The 14,713-nt window shown below is 49.5% G+C and overlaps 1 pseudogene; it reads left to right on the top strand.

Annotated features, from left to right (window-relative positions):
- The first annotated feature begins 6,195 nt into the window (after window positions 1–6,195).
- LOC119283986 lies at window positions 6,196–9,018 on the top strand (annotated as a pseudogene).
- Window positions 9,019–14,713: the final 5,695 nt, after the last annotated feature.

Raw genomic sequence — 14,713 nt, 5'->3', positions numbered from 1 at the left:
TATAACCTCTGGCTTCTCATCTTGCACTTGGACTCCTCGAACCCGATGACCATCACCACTTGATGTCATCCACACATAGGCTACTTGAGATCTTTCCTTTTGATGCAAGCCCATGAGAAACACCTAACCCACATAGACATACCAAACACATAGCATGGGTTAGGTAACAAATCACAATTCACAATTACTTACCATACCACTAGATCACTTGATCTCACGTGGAACAATGTTTGTGCTTTGAGAGTTGACCACTTAGATATAATCTTCGAGCTTCATCTTGGTCAACCAACATCTTTACTCGAAGCTCCATCTTGGTTTATTGAAAGCCACAATGAACTCTTCATTTCCATTCATTGCTTCAAGACTATATCACCAAAGACTCTTCCATGACCATATCAAGTTCCACTATGAATATCATCTTGGTCACCACTTGCCCTTCTAAAAACTCCATCACAATCTCTTGAGAGGCATAATGAATTCGTCACTCTAGTTGCTTGCTTCAAGACTTGATCAACCGAAACCCAACACATGAGCTCACCATGATCTTGTCTTGAGACCATAACTTGAATTCTTCTCTTTGATTATTCTCTCAAGCCTTGATCCTCAGAAGCCCGAATATATCAATCTTTGAGATCCTCCAATGCACTCCATCATGAACATAATTAGATTAGGCATTGAAACCAATCTTGATGGCTTCAATAGAAGTACCCGAAGACCAACTTGAAACCTCACTGGATATGGGATCTCGAGAGCCAACACCTAGGCCAAGTAAGCATGGGGTATCCAGAGAGTTGACACTCGACCCCGTGCGCACGGTACAAGCCCGTGTGCACGGGGTATCCAGAGAAGGATACCATGAGGACTTCTTCGGATGCTTTGATGGCAGACTTCACAAAACAGCCCAATGCACTTCAAGCATCACTATGGAACTTATCTTCATATAAGATTCAATGCACTTGATGCTCCATAGGAATTGTCATTTAGTACCAAAGCATAGGGCAAATATATCTTCATATATGTATATGGACTTCATCCTTGATTCCGTCCAATATCCTTGAGGCACTATCTTCATATATATGGACTTCATCCTTGATTCCGTCCAATATCCTTGAGGCACTATCTATGGATAAAACCTTCAAATATATCTCACTGAAAACATTAGTCCATAGAGATTGTCATTTAATTACCAAAACCACACTTAGGGGCTACATGCCCTTTCACGTGGGCTAGAGCAAAGCTTAAGACATCTTCTCCTTTTTGATTCCTGATGCCATAGCCAAAGCCCCCATGTGCCCCTTCAAAACCTATGTTAGATGTACCCATGTGGCCATTGAGGTCTCCTCCTATGAATAGATTCTCGCCTATCGGTACACTCCTAACCATGTCTTCCAGGCCTTCCCAGAACTCCCTCTTGGTGTTCTCATTGTGGCCTACTTGCGGGGCATACGTGCTGATAACATTGAGAACTAAGTTCTCAACTACCAGCTTGACCACGATAATCTGGTCCGCACGTCTCTTGACGTCTACCACTCCATATTTTTTTCACCTGCTGAGATGAATAAAATTGGTTGGATCATCCCAAACCGAAAATATATGCATACTTTATGTCTGAAGTACTAAATCTGTACTTAGGAGAGAGGACTTAGTAGGTAACTGGATATGATGCAAGAAAAAGAAACATATCATTTGCATCTAATAAACAGTGATTTCGGTGTAATCTGTAATATATTTCCTTGCAATCTCTGGTGATAAGGAAGGCTATGGATCATCACATCCATGTGGGATCCCTGGGATTAGAGAGGAGATCAAGATAATGCACGGGCTAAAGTTATTAATCATTTTCAATCTCTAGCAGTTACATAACATCATCCAACTCCAAGAAACATTCATAGCTCCATTCCTTACAAAATATGAATAACCCATCTGCAAAGTGTAATCCAAGGAAAAATAAGGGGAAGACATTGCCGTGCACGGCGTGCCACATGTCCGTGCCATGCGCATTCCATTTCCCCTAGTTTACTCTTATTCATAACCTATATATTTCTGTTCGGACCTTTAACTGTAACGGATAGTGCTTTGTTTGATTAGTTTATTGTTTGGTTTAGGTATATTATTTGTATGTATTTTCATGCATAGATCAATCGTTTAGTGCTGGCTACCAAAGCCTCATCTAACAATATAGGTCACTTTGGTGCATCGACTATATTTTATTGGATTAGTCACTAGGGGAACCACAATGACCGAAGCTACGCCAAGGTTTCTGATCATTTGTTTGTTCGAGTCATAAATAAAATGAGGAAAGCGGCGTCATGAGACGATTATACAATTACCAAAATTTTCAACCATCCCCATGTGCATATAGAATACTACTCAGACATATACTGGAGAAACATCAGAAACAACATAGAAATGGTGATGATGTGATGCTTCATGAAATGGAAGGGGGCGAATAATAGTGATCTAATCTACTCCGAACATTGGAGGTGTGCTAGGTATTCAGAATGATTAAGTTTTTTTTGAGGCAAATCAGAATGATTAAGTACTCTCCTACAAAGTGGAATTGGTGGCTCCTTAGGTGGGCAGACTATGAAGTCAAGTTAGTAGCCCAATTATGACGCCTAGGCCCCTGGGCCTCTGTCATATGACCCACTTCTCCAACATGTTTCTCCTCCCTCTGAAATATTCTAGTATGTCCAATTTCTAGTAAATTTGATGTTTCATGTACATCAACAGATAAAACATGGTTTATAATCGAAATGGTGTCAGTAATACACTTTTAATTCATACCTCAATAAATTGAGTAATTCCCCATAAATAAATAAATCAAAATAATGATTTGTTCTTGACATACCATTTGTTTGCCTTTTAAGAAAAATAAAACAAATGCTTTAGTAAGCATGTACACCATCCTATACGTGAGCTCTTTTGTATTGGCGCTCGTTCATTTTATTGACTCACTAATACCATAGCTCATGCCGGATTATTTCACTAGTATTGCACATTAAGTTTCTACTAGTGCTTCTTAAAAATTTGTATTCATGTCCAATATTTTAGAGATATGTTCATGCGCATGCACGCTATTCGACTGTGTGCATTATTAGAAAGTGATGGACCTTCTAACAAAATTCTCTTGTTCTAATTGAAAGACCAATTTCTCAAAATAATAATTAGAAAGTAATTGAATGTAACTACTAGTCTCTATGTTTTCCCGCAACTATTTCATATTGATGATGTAAATGGCTTGAACGAGAAGTATCCCACCCAACTTGTTCTCTCTTTACATATGTAATATGAGTATGATCATACGTTTCAGTCGTTCACATCATTTTCATTTACATGTAAGCTAGAGGATTCATGCACTCTAGAAACCTTTGTTGAGATATTTGTAGATGGTACACTTTAGAGCTCTCGAGCAAAATATTCAAAGATACTATAATAAACAAGTTTATATACATATACAATAGAATTCATCTAACACATAAATTAACCTCGAGGTATGCATTTTTTTGTGGGCTAAGACGGTAGGGGACTTTCGGGTTTTGTTTTGGAGCCGTGTTGTAGTTTGATGATCCAAGTGCTAACCAAATTTGGCCTATTTTCTATTTTGCTAAGTAAATTCTCTTCTTAGAGTTATTTTCTCAAAACATATTATAATCGGAGTTGGATAACCACTAATCGAGACTTAGTGAATGGTTTTAGGAGCCACATATGAAAATAAAAACAAGTAATACAACATTTTTATGTAAACTATTATTTGAATTCATTGCAATAGTAATGAGAACCATATATACTAGAATTATGTCACAAGTAACATTGTATTATCATATTTAGCAACAAAGGATTGTATTTAATTTTGCTAAGTGTAATAGAAGACGGCCTAGGTAGAGGCTAGAACTTCACTTCAAAAACACTAAAGAAATCTCATGAAATGCATATTTCTCTACCTTATTTTTATATGTATGATATGTAGCTTAATGCATTGCATTGTACTTTTCATGTTGTAATACATATTAGAAATGTGTTAATAACACTTTTTAAATTATTGCTTAATAAGGTTACCAATAATGAACATATATGTTTAATAATTTGGTTTAGAAGGATTAGATTTGGTACTTCTTAGTTTATTTTGTCAATCCTTTTTCAACCAACAGTATGAAGAAGCATTATCGCCTCGTTTGAACGTTGACATTTGGACCAAGAATTTGGCATTGACATTATTTGGCCCGAATGCCGGTGTTTAGATGACCTAGACATTCACTTGAGGAATTCGAGCCCGATATCGAGAGGCCAACCCAACCACACTGACGTGACCCATCCGTAAATTTGGAGTTACTCGTACGGCGCACGCAAAAAGGAAATATGGGCCTCCCAACATCCGTATTTACGTCTGGGCCTCCCAAAAGATGTTGCCGGTCGTAAACCAAAATATAAGTAACTTTTTTTATACCAGAATTATCTCCCAATCTTCCATGTGCATTTTTTTAGATTTTATTTTTCACCACTTCTGTCCTATGGATCGCGTTAGAGCATCTCCAACAGTCGCCCCAAACGACGCGCGCGCGCGGTAAACGCAGCTTTTAGCGCGCGCGGGGCGGTTTGCCGCGCTCCAGCGGCCGTGGGAAACAAGCGCGCGCGGGAACCGTTTGCGCGCGCGCGCGAAAAGGCGCCAGCTCGCGCAAGATTCGGCGCGCCGCTTCGCGCGCGCCTATAAAAGCTGCGCGCGCCACGCGCCTTCTCCACACACATCTCTTCCCCTCTCCCTCTCCCTCTCTGCCACGCGCCGCTCCAGCGCCCCGCTACCGCCGCGCCGCCATGCCGCCGCGCCGCTGAGGAGCGTCTGGCTACCGCGGCGTCCGCCTGCGGCCCAACGGCAGCTACACCGCGGAGATACGCTCCGGCGAACTCCGGCTCGCCCTCGGCACATACGGGACGGCGCGACAGGCCGGCCGCGCGTACGACGCGGCGGCGTGGTGCCTAGGCCGGCCGCACAGCCAGATGAACTTCCAAGATGTGTACACGCTCGAGCAAGCGCTCAACCTCGCCCCTCTGCCTCGTCTGAACACGGCGGAAGACCGTGCGGAGCACGCCGAGCGGCAACGCCGCCTCCTCGTCGCCCAAGAGGACGAGATGGTCATGGCGGACTGGCGCCAGCGCCACCCGGAGGACGTCGCCTACGAGCAAGCCTATTGGGCAAGGCGCCGCGAGGAGGACACGCAAAGGCGCCGCGCGTCGCGGTTGGACAGGCGTCGGCGGAAGGCGTTGGCGAATGCGCAGTCCGACCTCGTTGCAGCAGGTGGGCGATCGTTCTTCAAGCCGAACGATGAGCGGTGGCTGGACATCTGGCTATTTACCTCGGACGACACCGCCGAGGATGATAGTGGTGATGATGATAGCGACTTAGAGTAGTTCTTTTTGTTAATGCAATCTATGTTTATCGTTTGTCGTTTTTATTTTATGCAATCTATGTTTCGGATGTAAAATACCTTTGTATCGTTTAATCTATGCAATCTATCTAGTTTTTTTAAAAATTTCAACTTTTAAAAATGCATACATTTCTAGTCGTGCGCGCTGCATTTTAGCGCGTTGCTGGAGCGGCGCGCGCGCTGCATTTCGGCGCGGCTGCTGAAGCCAGCGCAGGCGGGCGCGTAAAACCAGCCGCAGCGCGCGCGCTAACAGGTTTTTTGCGCGCGACGCTTTAGCGCGGCTGTTGGAGATGCTCTTAGTGCACTGAAGAATACTTCGCCCCCATTCTGCTTGCCATCCCATTCCTCATGATTGAGTGCTCGAGTGCTCGAGCACAAAGCCATTCCGTTCTCTTTTCTCCTTGCACTCTCCAGAGGTCACCGCCTCGTGCTACCGCCCGCTCGGCACGCCGCCGTACGTTTGCCTGCCGTGCACCAATATTTATCCGGATCGATCGCTGCCACGATAGATGCCAGAGAAGGGAGAAGGAGTGAGCGAGGTAGGAAGAGGACGACCAGTGTGGGATTGAGAGGAGTACAGTGTAAAGGGCACACACTGTTGAGCTTTATCTGAGCATCAATGGGGAGGAAGCAAGCAAGCATCCGCGTGCCTTTGATGATTCCTTTCCAAAAGAAGACGCCTACGGGCACCCAGTCGCCATCATCCTCCGGCTGGGCGGACCGGAGCTGCATATAATATCACTGTATGTCACTATACCACACCGCGCCGATCATGGAGACTGCTCCTCGGCCGGCCGAAAGCGGAATCACGGCGACGGAGCAGCAGAAAGAGGACCTCGAGTTCCTGTGGAAGTGGCGCAAGTACCTGCTGCTGCTCGCCACCCTGGTGGCGAGCGTCACCTACGCGGCCGGCCTCAACCCGCCGGGCGGCGTCCGGTCCGACGAGGCCCCGCGGCTGCCGGCGGCCTACCCGGACCGCGTCGGCGACCCTGTGCTCCTTACCACCAATGAGCGCCGGTACACCGCTTTCTTCTACTGCAACGCCGCCGCCTTCATCGCGTCCCTGGTCGTCATCATGTTCCTGCTGGACCGGCGCATCAGCGACAACAGCGTCGGCCTCACCGTGCTCGGCTCCGCCATGCTGCTCGACCTGCTCGCCCTCATGGCCGCCTTCGCCGCCGGGAGCTGCCGCGACGTGGCCGCGTCCGCCTACGTCTCGGCGCTCTTCGCGCTCGTCTTCGCCTGTGTCGCCGTCCACGTCCACGTGCACAAAGCCCGGGAAAAGCAGGCGGCCGCCACATCCCCCGCGGAGAAAGCCGGGGAAAGGCCGGCGGCCGCTGCTACATCCCGCGCGGACAAGTTCCTGTTGCTGCTCGCCACCTTCGCGACGCCGCTGACGTACGGCGCGGGGCTGGTGCCGCCGGGAGGCTTCTGGAGCAGGACCGAGGCTGGGCACCTCGCCGGCGCCCCGCTGCTACACGACGGGCCCTACAAGATCCGCTACAACGTATTTTTCTACGCCAACGCCAACTCCTTCGTGGCGTCCCTCGCCATCATCATGCTGCTCATGAGCCGGACGCTGATGAGCGGCAGCCTCGCCCGGTCGCACGCGCTGCCGGTGTGCGTCCTGGTGGAGCTGCTCGGCCTCATGGCCGCCTTCGCCGCCGGGAGCTGCAGGAGGATCGACACCACCGTGTACGTCGTCTGCCTTGCCGGCGTGGTGCTCCTCAACATTGTGGTACAGGCGAAGGCCATGTACACGTTCGCGCAATGGCGTGCACACGTGCGCCGCGTGCTCACGTGCACCAACTTGGAGCCAGACACGCCGGGTAATTCTCATGAAGGAGGAGGTGACTCCGGCGAGGTCCACGGGGAGAGGACAATCACCATCCAAAATGGGCAGGTAGACGGCAAGGTGGAGGAGTCGCGGTCACTTCTGCTGCTGCTGGCCACCCTGGCGGCGACGGTGACCTACCAGGCGGGGCTGAGCCCGCCGGGCGGCGTGTGGCCGGACAACCACGACCCAGGGCATCCAGACCACATCCCCGGGAACCCGATCCTCCTCGACATGCACCCCAAGAGGTACAAGGCATTCTAACACTGCAACACGGCGGCGTTCGTGGCGTCGGTGGTCATCATCATCATCGTCCAGAGCAAGGAGCTGAGCTCGCCCGCCACCATCAGACGCGCCGCGCTCAAGACGGCCATGATACTGAATCTATTCGGCCTCATGGGCGCCTACGTCGCCGGGAGCTTCCGGGACGCCCCCACCACCATCTACGTCTTTTCCTTGGCCGTCGCCGTCTTCGTCTACTGCATAGCCAAGGTCGTGGTGTTCAATGCTCATGGTCAGAGCAGGCTCGGCAAGTGGATGCACGACAAGTTCAACAGGCTTGCACAGCTGCTGTGTCTCTCTGCCAGCCAACCCGGGTCCGAGCCCGAGGGCAGTGAAGAAGATCGCAAAAAGCTCGAGAGGAGGCGCAAGTTCTTGCTGCAGCTTGCCATCCTCGCCGCCACCGTAACTTACCAAATCGGTCTGAACCCGCCAGGAGGGTTTTGGCCGGAGAGCAAAGGCGAGGGATCGCTTATCGCCGGCGACCCTGTCCTCCTTGACCACTACTCGATCAGGTACCAGGTGTTCTTCTATTGCAATGCTACAGGATTCATGGCGTCTGTCGCCGTCATCCTCCTGCTGGTGAACCAGAAGCTGTACAAGCAGGGCATCCGGAGCAATGCGCTCCGCGTCTGCGTCATGGTCGGGCTTCTAGGTCTCATGGACGCTTACGCAGCCGGCAGCTGCCGGCAACTGCGGATCTCCATCTATGTCTTTGCGCTCGTGGCCGCGGTGGTTACATTCCTCGTCCTGCAGACCCTACTTTTCGTGTCGGCGGGGAGAGTCAATTGTTCAAAGCTGCCATGGCTTCCCGAGCGGCTAAAGCGGCTCTTCGAGCCACTAGGATCATCGCCTTCATGGCTGTCCATCCAGAACAAAGGTGACGACGAACAGTACGCGAAACGCAAGTACCTGATGCTGCTTGGCATCCTTGGAGCGAGCGTTACGTACCAGGCGGGTCTCGCGCCTCCTGGTGGCACGTGGGGCGACGATGATACCGCGTCATCCCCATCGCCATCGTCGTCCCCATCAGCAAGCCCACCCAACATCGCCGGCAACCCGATCCTACTTCACTCCAACCCGGCACGGTACCAAGCCTTCTTCTACTGCAACGCGACCTCATTCATGGCCTCCATCGTCGTCATCATGCTGCTGCTGCAGTACACCGTCAAGAAGAGCGGTGCGCCGCTGTGGGCGCTGCAGGCCGCCGTGGTGCTCGACTTGTTCGGCCTGCTAGGCGCCTATGCCGCCGGCAGCTGCAGGGACTGGGAGACGTCCGCGTGCGTCATCGCGCTCGTCGGCGCCGTGGTCGTCTTCATCACCATCTACGCGCTGCTGTCGTTCGACGCCGTGCGAGGGAAGGTGAAGGAGCTCACGGTGTGCAAGTACTTTTCTATCATGATGGAAAAACGGGTGTGGAAGCTCTTGGGAGTTAGCAATGGCGATGATGATCAGTCAGCCGCAATCGGTAGCAGTGTGTAATCAGTTGATTCTTCTTGTCTTTTTTTTTTCGATAGAAAGAGAGTTCTATTCCATATGCATAGGGTTACAATGAAGAGGCACCAAATCCGCGATACAAGGAGGGCTTCTCCCTAGCCATACAGTAGTAGTGAACTCCGTATGACTATACAATGCCAACTGATGTTCTACCCTATTTTGCTCACGCTTGATTTTTGATGGAACAAACTCCCGAGTCTCCATATGATGCTTGATCTCCGTCCCCAAGTGTCCATAAGCTGACCTGGTTAAGCTCTCCCGGGTCAATGCTGCCAACGCCGATGTTGAGTCTGACTGCACAACAATTGGCATGGAACAATGCTGCAGGCCAGTGCCATGCCTTGCATGATCGCATGCAGTTTCGCTTCCAATGCGTCGTTGCAATTGAATATACACCTGTATGCTGCATAGATTACACTCCCATCTTGACGCCGAAGGATCATACCCGCCGCAGCACACCTGTCCTCCTGCATGAAAGCACCGTCCACCGAGAGGGCAGCGAATTCAGCCGGCGGCCGCGGCCAAGCCAAAGGAGTGCTCAGCCTGGGAACCACGTGTGGAGCCTCCTGCACCCTCGGCATCTTCCCCTTAAGAATTTCTTCCGTTGAAAATCTGCCGCATAGGTTGAGGGAGTTCATGTAACTCTGGAGGTAGTCTGACGTCGCCGATAACGGGGGAGCCTCCTTGCCATGAGTGAGGTATGAGCGCAAAGACCAAATTCGCCATATCAGCATGATCGTGCAATCCCTCATTTGATTGTCGCAGTTCGCAAGAACATTTAACAGCCAGTCATGTCCTGTGTCTTGTAAAACAGCATTGCTAGGAAGACCCCATACCAGCCTCATGTGTGTCCAAATTCTGCTCGCATGATCACATGAGACAAGAGCATGGAAGCTCGTCTCCTTCTCTCTCCCACATAACGAACATCCATCTCTAATTGAGATGTGTCTATATTTCTTGCACTCATTTGTAGCAAGGGCACCCGAAACAGCCTTCCAAGCCATAATCTTCATTTTCAACGGAACTTGGGAACTCCAAATACGCTGCCAGATAGGCCTCCGTCCGGAGGGGCTGCCACTGGAGGAACTCAAGTGTACCGAATGTTGAACTTCCGTTGCGAGATGGTAAGCACTTCGGACAGTAAACTGTCCACTATTTTTAGGGAACCACGCGAAGAACTCCTGCTCATTCCTAGGGGATGTGCGAATCTTCATAATCTCCCGCACATCCAAGTCCCAAAAGTGTTCCCTGAGCCGCTGCACATTCCATGCACCATGCTCATCCAAGAAGTCAGCCACCCAATTGTATCGACAATTCCCCTTGGGAGTTACTGGCCGAAAATTATGTCCTCTATATAGGTATCCAAGTATCTCTCCATGTTTTAATGAGCGTACCATTACCTACTCGCCATATAATGCCTTTCTTCACAAGATCAAGTCCGTGAACAATACCTCTCCACACCGCCGAAGAACTAGCTGAGAATACCGTGTCCAATAAATTCCCCCTTGGGTAGTATTTAGCCTTCAACAAGCGAGCACACAAGCTGTCCGAGCTGTCCAGGAGACGCCAAGCCTGCTTGGCCAACAAAGCTTGATTAAAGGCCCTCATATCATGAAATCACATACCTCCCATAGCCTTTGGAAGCATCATCTTCTCCCAGCTAAGCCATGCCATCTTCCTCTTCCCGTTCTCCACCCCCCACCAATACTGCCTCATCATCTTTGTAAGATCATCACACATCGAAGCAGGAAGTCGGAACACACTCATAACGTATGTCGGGATTGTTTGTGCCACGGCCTTGATGAGGATCTCCTTGTTCCCAACAGAAAAATGTTGTTCACTCCAATCAATTAGCCTTTTCCTTAGCCTATCCTGAAGGGTCTCAAACTGGCCCTTGTGCACTCTACCTTTAGGTACCGGCAAACCAAGGTATTTTGGTTCAAACACTTGTTGCTGCACCTCCAAGATATTATTGATTTCCTCCATCACTGACGCATTATAGTTTCCAGAGAAAAGGATGGAACACTTCTCGGGGTTAATAAGTTGACCCATCGCCGAGGAATAGGTGTTCAGCAAACCTTCAACAATGTCCGCTTGCTGGCCAGAAGCTTCGAAAAACAACAAAGTATCATCCGCAAATAAAAGGTGAGATATCATCGGTGCACCACGGCAGATGGTCACTCCTCTCAAGCTTCCTTCATTCACTGATTTTGACAGGAGAGCAGAAAGAGCATCAGCAACAAAGAGAAATAAGAAAGGAGACAATGGGTCACCTTGTCGAAGTCCTCTCGATGGTGTAAAAACCACCAACAGCTTCCCATTAAATTTGACAGAATATCGTACTGATCTCACACATGTCATAATCAAAGAAATCCATTGATTTGAGAACCCCCATTTGTTTAACGCCTTCTCCAGGAAGACCCAATCAACATGGTCATAGGCCTTCGACAAGTCAAGCTTGTACGCACATGTTGCATTATTGTTTCCTTTCAGAGTTTGTATGTGATGAATGCACTCAAAGGCAATGGTAGAATTATCTGAGATAAGCCGGCCCGGGATAAAAGCACTTTGGTTCTCCGATATAAACTCTGAGAGCAGCGGACTAAGCCGGTTAACCATGCATTTAGACACAATTTTATAAATAACATTGCAAAGACTGATTGGCCTAAAGTCCTTGAGCTCCTTGGGGTGAGGAACTTTTGGGATAAGGACGATCGCCGTGTCATTAACACCTTCAGGCAAAATACCAGATGAAAGGATCGATATAGTTGACTAGAGGGGGGGGGGGTGAATAGGCAACTAACACTTTTTAATCTTTTCTTTACCAATTTAAACTTTGCATCAAAGTAGGTTGTCTAGATATGCAACTATGTGAGCAACCTATATGATGCAATAACAACTAGCACATAAGCAAGCAAGGTAAACAACACAAATAAGCTTGCACGAGTAAAGGCACGAGATAACCAAGAGTGGAGCCGGTGGAGACGAGGATGTGTTACCGAAGTTCCTTCCTTTTGAGGGGAAGTACGTCTCCGTTAGAGCGTTGTGGAGGCACAATGCTCCCCAAAAAGCCACTAGGGCCACCGTAATCTCCTCACGCCCTCACACAATGCGAGATGCCGTGATTCCACTATTGGTGCCCTTGAAGGCGGCGACCGAACCTTTACAAACAAGGTTGGGGCAATCTCCACAACTTAATTGGAGGCTCCCAACGACACCACGAAGCTTCACCACAATGGACGTTGGCTCCGAGGTGACCTCAACCGTCTAGGGTGCTCAAACACCCAAGAGTAACAAGATCCACTAGGGATTAGTGGGGGGAATCGAATATCTCTTGGTGGAAGTGTAGATCGGGGCCTTGTCACCCAATCCCGAGCAAATCAACAAGTTTGATTGGCTAGGGAGAGAGATCGGCCGAACATGGAGCTTGGAGCAACAATGGAGTTTAGGGTTGGAAGAGGTAAGTCTTCTTAGGGAAGAAGACCCCCTTTTATAGTGGGGGGACAATTCCAACCGTTACCCACCACTCAGCCTGCGACCCACGGAACTACCGCACCACAGGCATGGTACTACCGCACGGGCCTGCGGTATTACCGCGGCGGACCGCGGTACTACCGTGGGCGCGGCAGAGCCCAGACCTGAATAAAGGAGCACGGACAGGGCGCGGTAGATCCGCAGGTGCGGTACTACCGCGGCCCCATGCAGTACTACCGCAGGACAGCCGCAGGCCAGGCCCGGTAGGCACAGATGTAAAATATTACATCCGTGACTACCTCCATTGAGAAATTGTCGTGCGAAAATCCGACACGGAACTACCGCAACCAAGGGCGCGGTACTACCGTGATGGGTGCCGATGTAAAAAATTACATCCGCCCCTACTTCCGCTCCTGCTACTGTACCTGGCCAGGCGCCACGGTACTACCGTGTGGCAGCACCGTACTTCCGCGTAGAGCGCGGATGTAAAAAATTACATCCGCGCCTACTAGCGCTTGAGCAGCGGCGCCAGTCCAGAGCTCACAGTACTACCGTTCTGAGGAGCGGTACTACCGTGGGGGCCCATGGTACTACCATGCCGGAGCCCGGTACTACCGCTGGCTCCTATGGTAGTACCGCTCTGAAGAGCAGTACTACCGCTAGCCTGAGAAGAGCAACGCAAAGACCTTCATTTCGCAGAGACAAGGTGAGATGGAGGAACACTCCAAAGAGCTCGAGGAAAGGCAGTGCAAAGGGAACGTGTACGTGAGATTCCACCCACACCTTTCCAAAGCGGACCCCCTCTTGATAGTACGGCTTTCCTATGACTCAACTCCACCGAACCGAACCGTAGAGAAACACCGTCTTCAATAATCTTCGAGGGGCATCAAATCATCTTGTGTTTTGTCGTGATATATATGTAAAGCTCAATACACACAATTAGTCCGCAAAGGCATTGTCTTCAATCACCAAAACTACTGAGGGACAAGAAGGCCCTTACAATCTCCCCCTTTTTGGTGGATTGATGACAATACGGGATTTACACAAGGAAATGAATAAAGCATAAGCAAACCCCACATCTCTAAAATATAGATGAGCTCCCCATAGATTCGTGCTAGAGAGTAAAGTGCTTTGGACTGCACGGCACGAATACTAGGATCACCACTCCCCCTATATTTTAGAAACAATGCATATCTTGCAATGGTAAGGCTAACACTAAGCAAGATAGAAGATATGAGCATAACATCAATATCATGATATAGCACAAGCTCAATAAGGTAATAAGGTACGATAGAGTGCATATGTCTTACACCATATGATAAACTTAGTCTCACGAGCACAACCAAACCAAAGCAAACAAGTTCAACAATGGAAAGCAAAGCAAACGACGAAACACACGACACACGACACGCAAATCCTACACTCTCTCCCCCTTTGGCATCTAGACACCAAAAAGGCAGAGAGGTTATCTACAACACAGGTGGTAGCTCAGGCGGAAAACGACTCATCATCGCTAGACTCTGCAGCAGGAACATACTCCTCCTCTGAATCAGTCCACTGGTAGCCCTGCTTCGCCATCCAGGCAGTCTCGGGGGTGATGTGCTTCTCAGAGCCGCTGGCCACGTCCTCCCCACAAGCCCTCAAGATCCTAATGTCGTGACGGCGACTCTCCTTCTGAGCAACATGGGCCTTGTACTGATCCTGAACCTGCATGTAGAACAACCTCTTCATCTTGTTCTTCAGCTTCTTCGCCCAAGAAGGCTCAACAGAGGGCGGAGTGAAAGCAGTACGGTCCTCAGCAACCTCTTCCTCCTCAATCTCCTCCTCATCCATAGCCAACCTGGTAGCCTCAGCAGCAGTGGTGGTATTAGCCCATTGGGGCTTGATGCGGAGCTTGATGGGCTCATGACGGATGCAGCCTGGAGCTTCAAACTCATCAGTTGGGAAGAGCTGCTCCCAAGTCTTGGAGATTAGGTGAAACAGGTAAGGCCCATAGATGGGGACCTTACGGTTGAACATGGCGAACTGAAGCTCACACCACATGATATGTGAGACATCGAGTGGCTGAGTCTGAGCCTGACGGGCCTCCTCACAAAGGAGCATCATGTCAACGAGGTAAGCATGCATCTGTCCCATGTCACCAATGCACGGGAAGAGTGTGTTCCGGAAGAGCCTGTGCATGATGTCAAGGAAGGGATTAAGCACC

The sequence above is a fragment of the Triticum dicoccoides genome, chromosome 4A, assembly GCF_002162155.2.
Source record: "Triticum dicoccoides isolate Atlit2015 ecotype Zavitan chromosome 4A, WEW_v2.0, whole genome shotgun sequence".
NCBI lineage: Eukaryota > Viridiplantae > Streptophyta > Magnoliopsida > Poales > Poaceae > Triticum > Triticum dicoccoides.
This window is presented reverse-complemented; position numbering and strand designations above follow the sequence as displayed.